The 18,106-nt window shown below is 38.2% G+C and overlaps 1 protein-coding gene across 2 annotated transcripts in view; it reads left to right on the top strand.

Annotated features, from left to right (window-relative positions):
* Positions 1–13,883: 13,883 nt before the first annotated feature.
* Positions 13,884–18,106, top strand: part of LOC124156111 — a 116,067-nt gene continuing 111,844 nt past the window's right edge. For both annotated transcript variants that reach the window (XM_046530442.1, XM_046530443.1), the window contains exon 1: positions 13,884–14,353. The gene's annotated coding sequence lies outside the window, so the exon portion shown is untranslated. The remainder of the gene's footprint in view (positions 14,354–18,106) is intronic.

Below are 18,106 nucleotides of genomic sequence, written 5' to 3'. Positions count from 1 at the left end.
CTCAAATATTAGAAATGAAATATCTCTTACAAAAATAATTTCGTGTACTCCATTGTGTTGTACTCCACTGTTCATCGAACTCTGGTAATGATGGTAATTGATGATCAGGAGACCAAGAGAGACAATAGTTTAGGCAATTGTATTAATTTGTCAGTTTGCCACTGACAATTACCACAAATGCTCTAGCCCAAGTGATTTGAGTTGAAGTTTTAGTTTCTAAAACACAAACTGAAACTGAAACTTAACTTGAGTTTGAGATCCGATCCACTGAGGTAGCGAGAGGACTCAAAATTGAGTCAGGATCTGTGATACAGCTCTCAAAGTCTTTTCAAAGTATTTTACACCTTCTCATTGGGCGTCTGGTCTCCCCCATGAAAAAATGTCCTTTATAATTATTCCCTTCCTCCATGGGTGGGCTTATCGATGATGCAGAATGTACCAGAAAAGTTACGACCATGTACAGCTACGGTAGAGATAAAAGCCAACTACCAATACGTTCATGGCTAATTTATGCCTCATTCACAAGCGTATCATTCTTACAACTTCAAACCATAACTTATTTATTACAGTAGAGCTTTGATTACTAATCATATAAGATAATAAATCCCAAATAGATATTCAGAAGAGGTACATAATTTATTTGAGCCAATGAAATAATTATTGGCATTCATAGGCATATTTAGGGTACATGGGGCACGTGTCCCCTCCCAGACGCTTAAGAAATGGACAAGATTTTTTAATACGGTAATCACTACGTACATGGGGCACGTGTCCCCTCCCAGACGCTTAAGAAATGGACAAGATTTTTTAATACGGTAATCACTACGTTCGTGTTTTTGGAACCTCAATCATTTAATTTCATAATAACTTTCTTATAAAGATAAAGAGAATATTTCATACAGTATTTGTTGCATGTTGTTTTTAATCTCAAATATGAGAAGACCATTTGCCTGTCAGGCTCTCCTCTCCCCCCCCCCCCCCCACTCCCAGAAAAGAATTCTGGATCCATCCTTTTTGGCATTGGAGAGCCATTTAGAACCACTGGAGAATAATCTATCCTCTTTTTCCAGGAATTAGGGGGGTGGTTGCATCTTCCAACCACACCCTCTTAATACTGCATTCACGCAAATATGAAATTGAATTTGGCAAAAAATTCTTCATGAGACTGGAAGTAAATGTAATTTCTTATCCTATTGTAAAATATACACAGTAGAGGTAGGAAGCAGTACCTTATTATGATGTAGTTACACTGTTTGTAGTATATGCTTTGTTGACATATTAGCCATTTTATCTTGGCTTATATTTATCCCTCCTGTGCATCTTTTGCATCCATTCTGCTGAAAAAGATTTTTTTAAATGGAAGGCTAGAAAAGGGAGATTGTTAATGGGGACTAACTGAGGAAGTCATTGGGATGTGGATTTCATTTCAGGTGGAAAGATATTCAGGGTTGAAAGAGGCTTTTATATTAAATAAAGAATGGATGCATAAAGAAAACATCTTACTATTTAAAATGATTGAAAAAATAAAGAGCAGAATTATCTTAAGAATCCAAACGCATAATTATTGTTTATCCGTAGACTAATTTTGTCAATGAACGATTCCCATCATCAGAAACATACATAGCTTGATATGGTAGAATTATTACATATGCTATCAAATATGTTGGGAGGATTTAATTATTTTCTGCAAAGAGCTAAATTTTATAATGCTCTCCACTTACTGTAGTTTTTCCAGACTGAGATATTATGCATGTATCAGCACGTCCAATATATGTACAGTGAATGGTATATGTTTGCATATGTGGCACTCTATGTGGCAGCCACTTTCTCCACACATTGGCTTGATTTACACTCAAACAGTTAAATCTCATATTTTCTCCACCTCACATCGGCACATATCGGTTTGAGCATGATTTACTTTATACAGTGCCGAGAGGAAAGAGTGTTGCTACCGCTAAAAGGTATTCAGATTTTCATTGGATTTGTGTTATTTCATGACTGTCTGTACTTGTATAAAAAGCTTACAGAGGTAAAGACTCAATTATTTTCGACAGTCTTCCAAGGGTGTACCCAGGATCATAACTAGGGGGGGCTGGCCAAGGTCTATGGGGGGGAAGCCAAGTTATGACATGAGTTTAAGAGATTATTTCCTTGAAAAAATAGTTTTATTTTAGTTACATATCTTATACTAATACATATCATTTTTTGTAGGTTTAAGAAGATTTGTTGAATACTTTTGTTTCAATTCAGTACTGATTTTTCTTAAAGACTTTTGCGATTTTTGCTTCTAGGGGGGAGCAGCTGCCCCCCCTACCCTCACTGTGCGCCCATGCAGTCTTCATTAAATAATCTAGCAATATATGGGGGAATCAATTTTATTGCTGGGCCCCTGTTTTCGGTTGATTTTGCTTATTACTGGGTTCTGTTTGCTAAAGGTACCTGTGGTATTCCTCAAAGTTACTGGTACGTCTAGTGCCTGCCATTTTTGGCTTTCTTTTTAAAAAGGGAATACACACCATCCTTCAGAGGCTATGGTGTACTCCAGGCTGCATACTCATAGGATCTAGCACCAAATCTCAGGCCAATATGTATTCCGTATTATCTGGGGGTGAGGGGTTAAGAATACCCATCTGCATATAATGCTTTTGTGTTTTCTCTCAGGGACTTCTTTCCCCTTTTGCCCTGATGGATATGCTACGCAGTGGCACAGCAAGGGGGGGTTTTGGGGGATAAAACCCATCCCAGAGTTCAGAGAAATATTTAAGTTTAATCCATTTTACTTAATTGGATTAGGATTACGCATCGAATGTGTTAGAATTGATCAAATATCCCTCAGAAAGCCGTAAAACTCGCCATTATGAACCATTAATCTCAAAATTTTTCTGGAGGAGGCCCCTTGCAAATCCCATTTACCCTGGCGGGTATGCAATACCCTCAGACTCCTAAGTATTATTTGCGCCTAAACCCCCCCCCCCCCCCTAGCCTTAATTCATAACTGCCCCCTGATGCTACTAGGCAGTTCAAAATGTAACATATGCGTAAAGTGAATTACAAGCATGTCTTAAACATTGATTTGATAGCATTTAATTCATACTAATCATCAGAATTGTGAGTTGATAAAATTTCAGAACTAAAATCTGTGATAAATATTTCACATATTGCAGTTAATAGTTATTACTACATTATTTTATCTAATATCTAGTGGGTGGGCTCCAGATGTTTCATATAAAAATTTTTAAATTTTGAATAACATATCGATATGCTGTCTTGGTAAATGCATGCCATCTGAGCTATTTTCTTTATTTGTTACAGTAATGTATTAGATTGACTTTAACAGCAAGGGTATTAGCTGGGGAAAAAGTGATAGAGCATATAATAAAAATAGTCCTCCTACATTATGGTAAAGCACTGCTACCTACCTCAACTGTATTTTTTTTTACTTGAGTAGAGAAAGAAATAATGTTTGTTTTCAGCCACATGAGCTATTTTGTTAATATAAATATTTTATTTGTGAGTACAATTTCATTTCTTTGCCATATGATTAACCTCAATATAGGAGAAGTGAGGGGTTGGATGGTAAGGTGCTACCACCCCTCCTAATTCCTGGAAAAATAGGAAAGATGGTAATCATTAAGGTGGCTCTCAGATGGCAATTTTTATTTAATTGGCTCAACAAAAAATCTCTTATTATTTTATTCAGGCATGGGCAATTTTGCTCCTCAAATCAAAATTCAATATTTTTCAGTATTTAGAAGCCTGTTTTTTCCGATTTTTCACTAGCCTATTGGTGCTATTTTTGCAAATTATTTGTGAAAGTTCATGCAATATTCATTCTCAATACATAATTTTAATAAAGTCAGAATATAATTAATGATGACTTGTAGTTATGCTGATCACATGAAATTACAATAAGTTCCATTTATTTCTTTTGCAAAAAAAGTTATGACTTATAGAGCGGATATTGGAAAGTGGTGATCCATGGACAGCTTGCGGTCTCCGAAAAGGTTTCGTGTGGCACACAGAACTAATATTAGCTGCAGGGGCAAATATTAAGGGAGCTAGGTCCCCGTCTCAGTTCCCCTCCCCTAAATTGAGAAAAAAAATGAAGTGCCATAGTCAAGGCCGGATTTTCCTAGAGGCTAACTTTATTACTAGCTAAATTTATTATCCGTGCCATATTTTTTATAAAGGTTAGTACCAATCACAAAATTTTTCATTTAAAACAGTGATTTTTACCACAGTATTAATGTATTTTATTATCCCTTATGTAGTTTACAAGCATAAAAATGGGAGGCGAAAGGGAATTCCTTCATAAATGGAATAGCTTAGGGCCTATTTTCATCTAAATCCGGCTCTGACTGTAGTGTGAATTTATTTCATAAATCATGCGCGACAGCATGTCCGCGGCAGGTAGTGCTACTTTTTTTAATATAATATTATTCATATAATAAAAAAATTAAATATTATGAGGTGTACAAAAGGGAGAAGGAAAGATGCCCCTCTATCTATCCTGAAATGAGTAAACGCTGCTTCGTTCCAATTTTTTTATTTGAACAGCCTTTGCCCTCGACGAAATCGAAATAAGTACGAAAGGTACCACTCGAAACTTCTCACATTAAAAAAAATCCTAGGATGGTTATTCAAATAAAAAAAATAATATCCAAGTTATAAAAATATTTTTTGGCTTTTTGCAACAGAGATGGAACTAGCCTGGAAAGGGGACAATTGAAGGTACCCCATGTCCCCTTTGAATGAACTGACAATGAGTGCCCGCATACCAGTGCATTATTTCAGCGCCCGGCTCGGCAACCCTGGATACCACTCACTGATTTGTAAAACTATTTCAACGATTCCGCGATTGATGCGGGGTTTTGGCTCTGATTGGAGAGCATGTTATTATTTGGCTTAGTTCATAATAAACGAAGTTACGCCATATTAGGAAGCTGTGAACAGAGCTAATGACCTTGAGTTTTTTTTTCGCTGAAGTTGGCGAAAGTCAAAACGACTCTTTGGCGGACAAGGGACATGCGGGAATTTTATCCAACGGAGGGGAGAGCACTTACTTATTCTATGCGTAAATACAAAGTAAGTTTCGAGATAATTTGTTACCTTCACGAAATTCCTCATGAAAAGTAGTGTTTAAATAACGCTTTCAAAGTCATGATGCGATTTTGCAAGACACCACAAATTTTGGTTCCCTCACACCCATCCATAGGGTTAAATTTTTAATATGTCATATTCTATATTGTATTATAATCATACGCTCATTAAAATCACTTTTGATTGAGAGTAGATATTTTAAATGCAGGAAATATCCGAAGCTAACCGGATGCCGGGTCGCATGCTCCGTTTCCAATGAATTCTTACGTTGCGCAATCAAGAGGAAACTCGTAATGCTATGTTATAAAGTTTGCCTTGTGCGTAATTTTCTATTCTTTGAATAATGGTAAAAATATTTACTGCATAATTTCCGGACAGAAACTCTGTATATCTTGGAATTCGGCCAATAGTGAATACTTATTATGTGGTCGCCCAATGTTGACTATATTTCTCCTGCTACTCTCAATCTACTTCACGCTTTTGTATAGGGAGTGAAGGCAAAATGGAGAGAGTTATTTTCCATCAAAACAGATTTATACCTTTTTTTAACGGCAAACTCGCTATCATAATGTTGAGAATATCTCAGCTGCGTAAAAATCGAAATATTTTCCAATTTTTGGATCTCCAATGCTCGATATTGATAGGTAAATGCGCAAGTTGATATTTGGGACATTATTTCTTCATCATATTTTTGTGAATTTATTGTCATCATCCATAGGCGGATATAAAGGGGGCACTTTCCCCCACCCACATGCTTAAAAAAATAGATCAAGTTTTTTATACTGTTATCATTACGTAAATTTTGTTTTTTGTATTATGAACCTCAATCATTTAATTTCACATTAATAACTTTCATGATAAAATAAAGAGAATATTCCGTACTGTAATTGTTGAATGTTGTTTTTAATCTCAAGTGTGAGAGGATCGTTTTGCCTGCCAGACTCTTGTGCCCCCCCAGAAAAAATCATGGATCCGCCCCTGTCATCATCCAATGATTTGCAGTCTCTCATATTTTTTTCGGCTGGAAGAGGGGATTTTTTTCCGTGGCAAAGTAAGTTAAACCTCCGTTTAGATCGGCTGGGTTGTTAGGTGTTGCAAAAAATCCGAAAATTGATTTTTGGTGAATGGTGTGCCATACTATTCACCAGGGAAGCGGCGCCAGTAGCCATATGTTTTTCTACGATGGGAGTATCTCTGCGAAGGAAATATCTCTTTATGTACTAGTAAGAGAAGGAAGAGCTTCTATTTATAGCAAAATCACATTTTTGAGGTCGTGAATCGATTTCGAATACCTAGAACGAATTAACAGTGTATTTCGAGTTGAAACATTTTCCTTGTACCGCAATCTCACCTCTCGTTTTTGCTCGAGATTTCTCAAGTTTCCGCATTTTTTAGCAAACGCGTAAAGGGGAAACAATGCTGTTTTCATCGCAAGCATCTATTTGTTACAAGCAAGCAGGTATTAGGTAATACCGGACAAATTTATCCAATTTGATAGAATTAAGTCAGATAAGAAAATTCCTTATGGGTGTTCTTCTTTCTTAGGAAAATGGGCTAGGCGTTAAACAAAGCTTAAAAAGCATTTCGGAATGCGTGAAAATTGGAGAATTAATTTCCTATAAAACTCAGCAACTGATGGGCTGGTAGGACCTGCTAATTAATATCATAAAATCCCGTGTACCTCAGTTAAAGAATCTAAACTCTTCCATATTTCTGGTTTGACCTCGAGTGGAAAGACTGATCTCGTCTGGAGAGTGACTTATTAGGTATCATCTATGCTAAATTATGGTGAAATAACAGATAACAATAAATAATACCTATCATTAAAAAAAAATTCCAATTCATTGCGTTATATTTTTCTCTGTAATCATGACCAAGCGAGCGGATGTTCCATTTCTATGTAGGTACATCTTTTCTCCTAATAATCCGCAGTGTTGTTTTTCTTGGTACATCGATGCAAGTGAAATCCAGCTTTACTATCCATTGAGACGTCACCGAAGAATACGTATGCAATATCGTTAACATCTCTCTATTCACCTGATCCATAAATATTTCGGCGTATAGGTAGCTAAAAATGCGAATTATTTCACGAAAAGTTGCATAAGCTGGGTTAAAGAACAGACGTATGAAATTTGGACGCTCTAATGGTTCATTTGTAGGGAATGATTAAGCCCACCTATAGCAAACTTCGGGGGTCAAAAACTCACAGAAACCATCTTATTAAAATAAAAATAAACGAATTTATTATTATTATCATCTTTTGATTGCCCAAAATCTGGCGACGCCAGAACGCCTCTTTTCATCAACATGATTCTCAATGAGGCGGAAATTAAATAATTTCACGTATTACGGCGACCATAAGAGCCTCTCACAGCCGTGTTCAATCAGTCAGATATGGGTTGAAATGCTGGGAACCAGCCTTTTTTGGTACCAAATCACCATCTTATTTGGCCCGGTGCACCTGGGATCCCACAATGTACGTAATTTTTTTTAGCCCCCCCTCGGTCCTTGTCAGGAAGGAAGGATTATTTTTTCAACCCGCACCTGGGAGATGAGTGAGCGATTCCAATCTCTCATCCCGGCCGTTTCCATTGCCTCGTGCTTTTCTCCGAGACACGAACCGGAGGAAGAGGGGTCAAAGACACCCGCTCCGCCCACCCACCCCCCCTACCTCTCCTCGCTTGGTCCTCTCCCCTCCTGGGCCGCGAGATCGCTGCACAGGTTCCCCGGCAGTATGTGCCTTCGCCTCACATGCGCTTATAGTACGCTCAATGATGTTTTTTTTAGGAGAAAAAATCATGAAGTCGCAATTATTTGCTCAGTACCAGGGCCGAATCACATCCACGACCCACTAAGCCCCTAACCGCTTTGCATGGGCAGAGTTTAATAAAAATAACGTCTTAATAGCAAGCGAGTTTAGGTATAGATAGTCCTTCCTTTCAATTTGCTTTTTTGACAATCATATACATTCATGCCATGGATGGCTGCGCAAATGTCGTATTAATAGCAAGCGAATTTAGTAATAAATAGTCCTTTCTTACAATTTAATTGTTTAACAATCTTATTCATTTATGCCTTGAATGGTGTTAAATCCACCTTAGTGGGATTCGAACCGGCTACCTCTAGGTTATCAGTCTGGGATGACATCCCGCCGCCAGCGAGGCCGGTTTAGAGTTTTATGTTGAAAGGGCCAGCAATCCTGCCGGAGCTTAGGGGCAATTGAATACCTCTCCACCCCCAGTGAAAGGGTGAAAGGCGGAGGGTGCCCGGGGACTTCCACCGGAAAATTTGTTTTAAATTAGCCTCTGAAAATAGCATTTTAAGGACTATGTAATACTAAAATATTTTGGCATTTCTACATTCTTATACTTTTTTTCGGATAAATTACCAATGAATTATGAAGCCATTTTGATTAAAAAGTGGTATGGGCGGAGTTTTTGGGGGGCCAGGCTCTCCATGGCCCCCTCAAAACATCGCACATACTCCTTTGGAGAGTGAGCGGGGGTCAGGTCCTCCTAAATGTGGCTTTTTTACGTTTTGCGTGAATAACTCGAAAACCGTGACCTGTAACGGAGCGATAAAAGAATAAATGATTAAAATGAATATAATTTTCCACAAAAAGATCTCTACAATTTACCGTAGGAGTCTAGTGTACGAGTTACATAGGATTTAAAGTTGGCAATTTTTGAAAAATTTTATTTCAGTGGTATCAAATCAACGTTTTTTGGTTACATACACACGCTCCTCCTTTAAGAGTCCCTTCGGTCATGTCGCACTAATTCAGTGATATGGATAGGATAATTACCCTGTGGGCAGTATATCTACGTTTAGGGTAGGTTGGATAATTTATGGTTTACGAGTAATTTATGAATATCAGGAAGTTAATCTGAATCAGATGTTTTGTCCTACATCAGAATATAAGAATATTATTTAATAGAATCTTCCAAACATGTTTTAAGGAGCGTGGTGACCTACTGTTTATAGAGCTTTGCTCCTGATAGTTTCGGGATCAGTTTCCGTGTGAAGTGAAATAAAAACCAACCTTTCGGTTGAATTATTGGGTGCGACCATCTTTGGAGCTGAACGTTTCACGTATCGTAACCCAAGGAGTCATCTAAAACTAAGCAGGGAAGTCGGAAGAAGTGTCTCCTCTTCCCTGAATATATTAAATCCTCTCTACTGTGATTTATTCGGGGGCAAGCTCTGCCCTCATCTATCCAGCCAGCCATCTTTTGGTCGAGGTATTTGGATACTATTAATTAATGTGTGGTTTAATAGTATTTTTTTTCAAGGAGGTAGTTTAATTTTCGAGTGAATCCAAACTTTCGGCAAAATTATTTGCCATGATTACAACTTGCTCTGTCCTTTATAATTCAATCTTAAAATGTGAGGATCTGAATATCGCCTGTGTTTCTAGGCAAGACCATCCATTCCAGCATAGTTCCTTTTGGCTGCTATGATGAAACTTAGGCAGGATGCACTACTCATGTTAATTAAATTACGATGATTAGAAAATTACTTGCAATTCACCGATTTCCAGATTCACTTGATTAATGAAAAAGTTCTTCATATCAGCTGGCCTTCATCCTCTTTTGTGTCCTTATTCAGGCCAATAGATGGCCTAAATATTTTCTAAATATCAAATAAACTAGTCCTCTTCCTTCTCGCTTGCTTAACACCCTGTCCTCAGAACCTCTGCATTCCTCACTATACAGCTCATACACACCCTTTGTCGCCGCTTTATTTTGCTTATTCCTCTCCAGACTCTCCAAATCGGCCATCTCATTTTGCTACCTCATTTTTTCACTTCGAATTACCTTTCCTATTTTCTTCGATATCCAAACTTTAATCTCACCGATTTAAAAAAAAGCATCTCCCTTTTTTAAGAAGACGAATTACTCCAGCTCTTTATTGCGGCAATTACTCATTTTAAACTTAGGCGATCACCTTGAACTTTTTTGAGTTCATATTTAGGAGTCCGATCTTTAGGCTTTACGAGTTTAGTGTAGACACTTAGAAAGGAAGACGATAGGTAAATGAAAGGAGATGTTCGAGATGTGGGTACGGAGAGGGTGAAATGGTTGGAGAGACGGGGAACGGGGAAGTGCTACAGTAGTAGGAGCGGAGAGACAGTTTTTACATGAAATACGGAATAGACTGTAAGTTTGAGTGGGGGCGATTACCAACGGGGAGGGGATATTAAACAGTGTAAGAGGGATGAGTATCATATAATCATGGCAGGAGAAGGAGGAAAATAATATTAACCCTCCGTTGGTTGCGTGGAGTCCACCAAAAGAGAGACCATTTTCTTTTCTTTGCCCGCATCGTATTTTCATAGTTAAGAAACTCATATTTCTTGTATCTTATAATTTAATGATTCTGAAATAGCCACCAATATGTTTAGTAACACTTACGGGATAAATTTTGATATTTTGTTGTTTTTGGAGTCTAATCGACGCCACGCGACAACTTGAGTTATATTACGTTACATGGTAGTCGCTTCGTGATACTCATCGCAAAGTTTTAAAATAAGTTTGTACTTTAAACTAACAAATATCTGAAGCATTGAAATTTGGATATGCGTCTTATTGCTACGAATTTTTTATTTTAATCGATTTCATATGATTTCGACGAAATAAAAACTGTAAGTAACGCCCAAATAGTAGTATTCAGTCTTTCGAAAAATACTAGTTCTGTTTTTTATTTAAATCTAATCTACTATTAATATTAGTAATTGTATTTTTATGCCTCACAATTTACTGTGAGTTTTCTTCTTTCTAAATAATATTTTTATTTTTTTAATACAATTTTTGTTTCCTAAACTTATAAATACAAATATCTCCATCATTATTACATTAACCGGTATTATAATTTTATAATAGTTCTAAGCATTGTCAACATTGCCCAGTAGGTACCTCAAATTTACAAATTTGACCTCATTACTTAAAAAAATGTAAAAATTTTACATTATAAATACAGAAAATGTTTAAAAATTGCTAAATTTTGTAGTCTGAACATCTCAATTGGTAAGGTAAGCTTCGAACTAGTAATTCGTCGCAAAAAAGGCAAAATACAACTGGTTAAGTAAGTGTGATGCATCCTCCTCAGGCCAGCGTGTCAACGTCATCGATAACGTTATTTTAACTTTCTTAAGTTGAAAACTTGGATTCTTGTGCGAGATATATTTTGCGAACGGAGTATGTCTGTGCGACATAAATAATGGGGCACCCTCCCACCCGAGTGCCTAGCAGCTGCCGTCAGGTTAACGTCGCAGCTGCTGATTTCGTAACGGAAAATCGAAAAGTGGCTCAGGAGTTTTCTTCTCTAAATCGCTGCCAAGACCTATGGGGTACGGCATAATTCCAAGTTCTACATCAATAGCCTATGCACGATGAAAATATGTGTAATTGCATTTCCGAAGCGATCTTTTTTATGCTACATACGTTTTCCAGAGAAGCACTTCCGCTAGTGGCACAATGCATAGATAGGGAAGGCAAGCACCGCAAGTATTTTATAATTATTCTTGCAGAAATGACTCTTCTCTAATGTTATCCAAAGGTAGTTTCTTTATCTCTTACAAAAATTGGAATGCGATGGTTTTTTTAGCATGCTAATTTCTGTGGAAATATCATGCGCCCAAACATGATTGTCATGAAATGAGTCACCATAAAAAGCCATTTGTGAATGATCTAACGGTTTTCAATTTCATGATTTATTTTCAATGCGTTTTTTGGTAAATTTCAACTCCATCTCGAATCAATATCGGCAATTTTCCTTGCAGCGCTCATAAAAAAACTAGAATGATCGACATTAACCTTCCCGCTTTCTTGGAAATTGCGGTTAATTAGTCCAGAAAGTCAATTCCTTGAAGAGATGTTTCGATCTTTTACGGCGAATAGATTGCGTGAAGAATTGTCGGGATTTCAACCGGGTCAGGAACTGCATTATTGCCGATATTTCGATGTCCGACTCGGCCATCGTCCTCAGGGCTATGAGCCCCAATTTTTGGCGGTGGCCGAGTTGACATCGAAACGTCGGGTCGGCAATAATGCAGTTCCTGACCCGGTGGCGATCCCGAGAACTCTTCTCACAAGTTAATTCCTTATTTTCGGAAATTTTGAAAAATCCTCGAATTTCTTTTAAGCCTGTATATGATTCAAACACCTGGAAATATTGTACGGGAACGAACAATATATTCATTTAACCCTTAGTTGTATCGAAATTATATCAATTCCTTGTTTAATAGTTTACTCGAAAGCCAATATTTACTAATCAGAAAAAATAATGTACGAAAAACGTAAAAATAGAGTCGATATAGCAATAATTAAAATTAGAACACATAAGGGTTGAATGCGTAAATGTACTATACTCTGAACAATGGCTAACATTGCCTTTTCAAGTGATCAGCAATGATCGGTTGAATTAGTTTTTAAAATTAGCCAATTTTGTTTTTTAATTGTGCCAATTTTGTAAAAAAAAACTTTGCATTGGATTTGAGCACCAGGGGCGGATCCAGGATTTCTCTCTGGGGGGGGGGGGACACAAGCAAGGTCGTATCCAGGATTTTGTTCTGGGGGGGCACAAGGATACCTCGTAATACAAAACGAACGCAATGATAATGGGACCGTATAAAAAATATCTGGACAAACGTGCCCCCCCCATAGATAAGATGAAGCAGCTTGGTGATTTTTGATAAAATCAAGCCACCTGCATGCCAAAATAAAAATTCAGCCGCTCGGGTGGTACTTTTCTCCTCGCTAACCCTTTTTAGTAAACCCTTTCCGTGGACTGAATATCAACAAAATAATTTTACGTTGTTACAGTGTCGATTTTAGTTACTTGTAATTAATCTAAATCATCTAAAGCTCTTGCCGGAAAATTTGCTCCTCCAAGGCATAAATTGTGTAAATACATTTTTTTAAACCAAGCTACGCGCATTCCTAAACAAAAATTAACCTGCTCGGAAAATCCGATGCTCTGCCCCCGTTGTTTCTAAGCTGACGATTAAGCTAATTCACTTTTGTAATTAAATTAATTATGTTATCTTTTGCTACCCTTCAATTTTTTAACGTGTTAAATAATATTTATCAATGTTTATATGCTTCTTATATATTCTTAATTATGTAACACTATGTCTATATGCTTATTTATGTAACACATTTTTTGTACATTGGGTTAACACCCGTTAGAATAAACATTTATTATTATTAATGTCTCCTTTTGTATCTTAACTATCAGCCAAATATCTGTACGCATTCATAGGGGCGAATTTAAGTATTCAAACTGATTACAAATCATCTTGAGCTTTTGCAAGATAATTCGCTTTCACGCTTGCTAGATGTACCTTATGCTGCTGCACGACTCCTGATGTTATCAACCTACGTGCATTCCTAAACAAAAATTCACCCGCTCGGAAAATCCGATCCTCCACCGCCGTCGCCACCCTGAGCTGACCAAGAGAGCTGCGAAAACCGGTGTTTGGGGTATTAAAACGTGGTCGCGAGGAGCCCATGCGAGAACGCGTGGAGGGAACTCTTCGGAGGTCGTCGGTGATGTTGAGGCCACTCGCTCAACTCTTTGGATGACCTCGGTGACGCCATCGGGAGAAGGGGGATGTTGGTGAGGCGGGACGATGAGGCTGGAGTCCTGCAGAGAGAGAGATAGACGGGAGGGTGAGGTGAAACGTGTTGGCGGAGGGTCGAGAGGGGCAAAGCATGGCGCGCGGCCGCACTGCGCATGCGCAGGGACACTTCCCTCCTCTCCTCTGGCAGAGAGAGAAAAAAACATCCATTCGACCCAAGCGGTCCACCTGAGCGAGGCGGACGAGATTGAGGCGAAGCACTCCGTCGACTTCCCCCGAGCTGGGTCCCTTCGCGTGTGCTCCCGTGGTGTTCGTCCGTGGTTCGTGCCCGGCGCAGCTCACCCTGGCGGCCGAAGGAGGCGGGTGCTTCGTCCGGTGGTTGACCCACCACCGACCTGTGAGCACGTAACCTTGGCGGTGAAATATTCCGGACTATAATATCTCAGTGGTGCGTCGAAATCAGTGCTCAGAGTCGCGAGTGATTTCAACGACCGACCCTCTTTCGGGGTCTCTCTCGGATGACGCGGTTCCATCACCTGGAGGCGGCTCGCGCTGTTGCCGTAGTTCGGCGGCCCCCCTTGAGATAGAGGAGGAAGCACAGGAGGGCGTTGTTGTGTGTTGATCGACGGAGCGGAGTCACGCCCACACAAGCCGACCGGATTGCAGAACAAGGTGAGGGGGGAAGGGCGCATTATAAACATTTCGTTTCTCATCCCTCCACACCTCTTTCCACTAGTGCTGTATTTTACTTCGGCGGATTTCCAGGCGACGTCGTCCAAGCTCTTTGGCCTTAGCGTTCTTGGGGCTTAGTGACTCGGGATATCTTTTCAGAATATTATACCTTCGCATCACATGAAGCTTATTGAATAAATTGAATTCTATCGGCCTCAACCTTCTTGAAATTAATTTCTGAATTTAAAATATACTTAATACAAATCTTTACAAAAATTTTCCCCTGAAAAAGGAGCGATTTTTCAGGAGTGGGAACTAAACCACAGTGGTTGTTTATTTACTATTGCGTTGTGTATTATTAATGATAACTTTTAGAGAAACTTTGTGCAAAGATTATGATGAAATCCACGTTATAGTGATTAGTGATTTATTGGCAGTCATTCTTTTTGCCTAAATACGCATTGCTGAATCTCATTAAAAATTTCCTAATTCAATCAAAGTTTATAATTTATTTTTGCGTTTCTCGTTGACTGTAACCTAGGTAAATATTGTGGTATTTAATATTCGTACTTTCAATGTCAGAATGTACCGAATGTTACCACCTTTTTGCCTCATTTCTCTGTCGACAATTGGTAGACTGACGTCTTACCCGAAGGAATTTAAAATTATCCATTAACAAGAGCTCTTGTGCACCCCGAAAATTTTTATGCCAGGCAGGCGGTGCCGTAATTTTTTCATAATCTTATACTTTCTCCTTAGGTGTTTTTATGTGTAAATTTCACATTTTTTCTTTTATTGGCAATGGACATCGCATTTCACTCTGTGGGTCCATGAGTCATTTTGAAATACTGATCAGTAAAACTTTATTGTACGAAGTAATATTTCTTTCCCAGGAAAGTTTTTGCTATTTTTACTCAAGTTCAATATCTTGTGAAACAAATGGAGGGAATTTAGATCAAGCGTTGTATTGAGCCTATCTTTTTAATACCAGGCCCCGGTGTGCATGTGGCGGTCCTATTGCATGCTGCATGTTGGTGATTGGTCATCCCTTGCCAAACACCCTAGAGGTGGCTCGGAGGGTATTATGTAGATGTAGAAAATGGCTATAAACCTTTCGCAAGGCCTTCAGTTTTATTTTTAATGGCTAACTTTTAGAATTACTCCATTGCAACATTTTTGAGTGTTAAGCTGGCATTCCATGGGTTAAATTGAGGATAGAAATTAACATGGTGCTGGTGGAATATATATTATCATCTATAGTCGTGCTAATCGTTTTTCAGGAGAAATATTTTCGTGAATAAAAATGGCCAAATATTTAACCGAATTTTTAGACTTAGTAATTGATTGAAACACGAACATTTTTTAGGATTAGGCTGATTTTCCTAGCGTTTAAGTGGGGATAGAAATATTTCCTGCGGCAGAGTGTGCTAGCGTGAGTCACGTCCACTTGGTTTACCATCGTCTCATTTGCATCGGCCACCACCTTGCATACTTCGACCCGGCGATCTTCCGAGCAAGGACCTCCTCAAGGTCTTCTTAGCGGCGCGCGGCAACTCTTTTTGGGTAATTGGCGGTCGCCAGTGAAAAGATTCCCTTAAAAAAAAACGTCGGCCACTGCCAAGGTTTGTGTGCAATCACCTGCGTTCCATCACGTATGCTTTTTGCTATTTCCTGACGGTTTGGGGTACGTTTTATTTATCAGATGCCTTGTCTGAGATTTAAGTATTTACCGGGAACTATGATCGTGAGAACGTCTGGTGTCTATATTTTCTGTCAGTTTTAACCAGCTAACCGCAATTGTTTTAACCAAATGGAGTGATCTTGTTTTAGAAAAAAATATTGCTTTCATTTTTTCCAATGTCTATGTATTCAAGGGAAAGTCTTCAAACCTGTTTTTGTAAGTAAAAAAACCTAACATGACATTTTTGTAAATAAAACTTAAAAAGTATATAGGATTAAATTATTTATATTCCTATGACGGTAGAAATTCCCTATAGTTAAATTCATTTATGGTAATACTTATATGGTACTAGTGGAATATGCCTTACTAATCGTTTTTGAGGGTAAATATTGTCGTGAATATTGAACAAATATTTTACGGAGAAAGGCACGCATGAAAATAAAATTCATTGATTTGGCAGCCGATATTTATGATCACTAATCGCGTGTAGTTTTCTTTGCAGATATGGAAAGGGTTTATTAACTAATTATAAGTTTTCGTTGGAAAATTGAGTTGACTTAATAATTAGGGGTTTCTTACCAACCATAGAGAAGAGGTACATTTATGCAGAATATTTGTTGACGATTTATTCACTGGATGCTATAAAACCACCTACCTGGCGCCCATTAAGTTTGAATGAGTTAAGGGGGACATTTACATGTAAGCTAGTGGGAACAAGCATGAAGTTTTTGAGATTTTTTGGGAAATTCATGTTGATTTTATTCTGTATTCACGCGTTGACTAAAGAGAAGTGGAGGATGTTGCTATAGCTTCAAGCCCCCGTTAATAGCAACTCGAATGGGCTTACCTTGATTTACTATGCACCAGACCAGTTAATTACAAGTTAATTCAATCTCAGCACAAACTACGAATCAATTGCGATGCCAATTATTGAGGGCTTAAAACATATTTTTATGCCTCTCGGTAGACGAAACTATCTTCCTTACTACTGGGTAATTACATGAAAATTATGAGAATTTCCAACTAATGACTATAAAAACTCGACAGACGCCAATTTAAGTTTGCTATAAATGAACGGACACTCTTTTTTTCAAATTTTCAATTCCACATTTACGGCAACATATAGGTTATTCAGAACGAGACTTAAGTGTACTTATCGCATTGATGGAAGATAGCTGAGTGAATCAATTGATAGCACCATAAATTTGAACTTGAGAGATTTAGGAGCGAAGTTCAGCCATAGTCAATGATTTTATAACGTGAATACTAGCCTTTCTATAAATTATGCGTTTTATATTAGACTACCACCATTTTATTGAAATGCATCACTGTGGTGATTTGAAGTTCTTCGAAGATTGCCAAAACTTTGCTCTCAAACTCTTAAATTGGTGTTGTAAGTGGAATTAGTAGTATAAAGTGTCTTTTTCTGTTAAATATTTGGTTATTTGTATTCACGTATTACAAAGTATCCTAAGTAACCCCACATTCGAACAGTAAAACTATGTCCTTGTTCCTAGCACCACGTCTTATAGAATTGTAGGTACTATGTCTAAAAATTGCTTAACATCTCGAATAATTGACTTGTTGCCTGCTAGTTCTTGATAATTTCGTGGAAAAATGATGTATTCGTGAAAGTTTTTTCTCATATTTTACTAATCTTTTTATGTTAACCTTCACTTACATCTTATGATCGCTCAAAGCATTTGTGAAGTAGATTTTTTTATTAAAATGAAACGTTTACGAGTAGATATTTCCATCCCCATCCTACCGCTCAAAATTCCTATAATTTTTCACGATGAAGGGTAAAAAAAAGTAACCCTCTTGCGAATGGGATTTTGTTTGGTGAGTCAAATTAGTCTCGAGTCATCAGTTCCCTGCTGGACGCTGGGTTTTGTGAAAGAATTAAGTCATCGTCCTTTGAGAGCATCCCATCGCTCCGTGCCTCCTTCCACCCTCGCCATTGCCCGCCCCTTCCCTCACGTACTCCTTTCTTACCTCCCCTCCGCTCACTGCCAAGGACATTCCCCCGACCGCTCGCCGCGCCTCAGTAACCCCGCGGTCGAATAGTAAAA

Source organism: Ischnura elegans, chromosome 3, assembly GCF_921293095.1.
Source record: "Ischnura elegans chromosome 3, ioIscEleg1.1, whole genome shotgun sequence".
NCBI classification, from domain to species: Eukaryota; Metazoa; Arthropoda; class Insecta; order Odonata; family Coenagrionidae; genus Ischnura; species Ischnura elegans.
The sequence above is the reverse complement of the archived record's forward strand: the minus strand, read 5'-3'. Positions and strand labels throughout refer to the sequence as shown.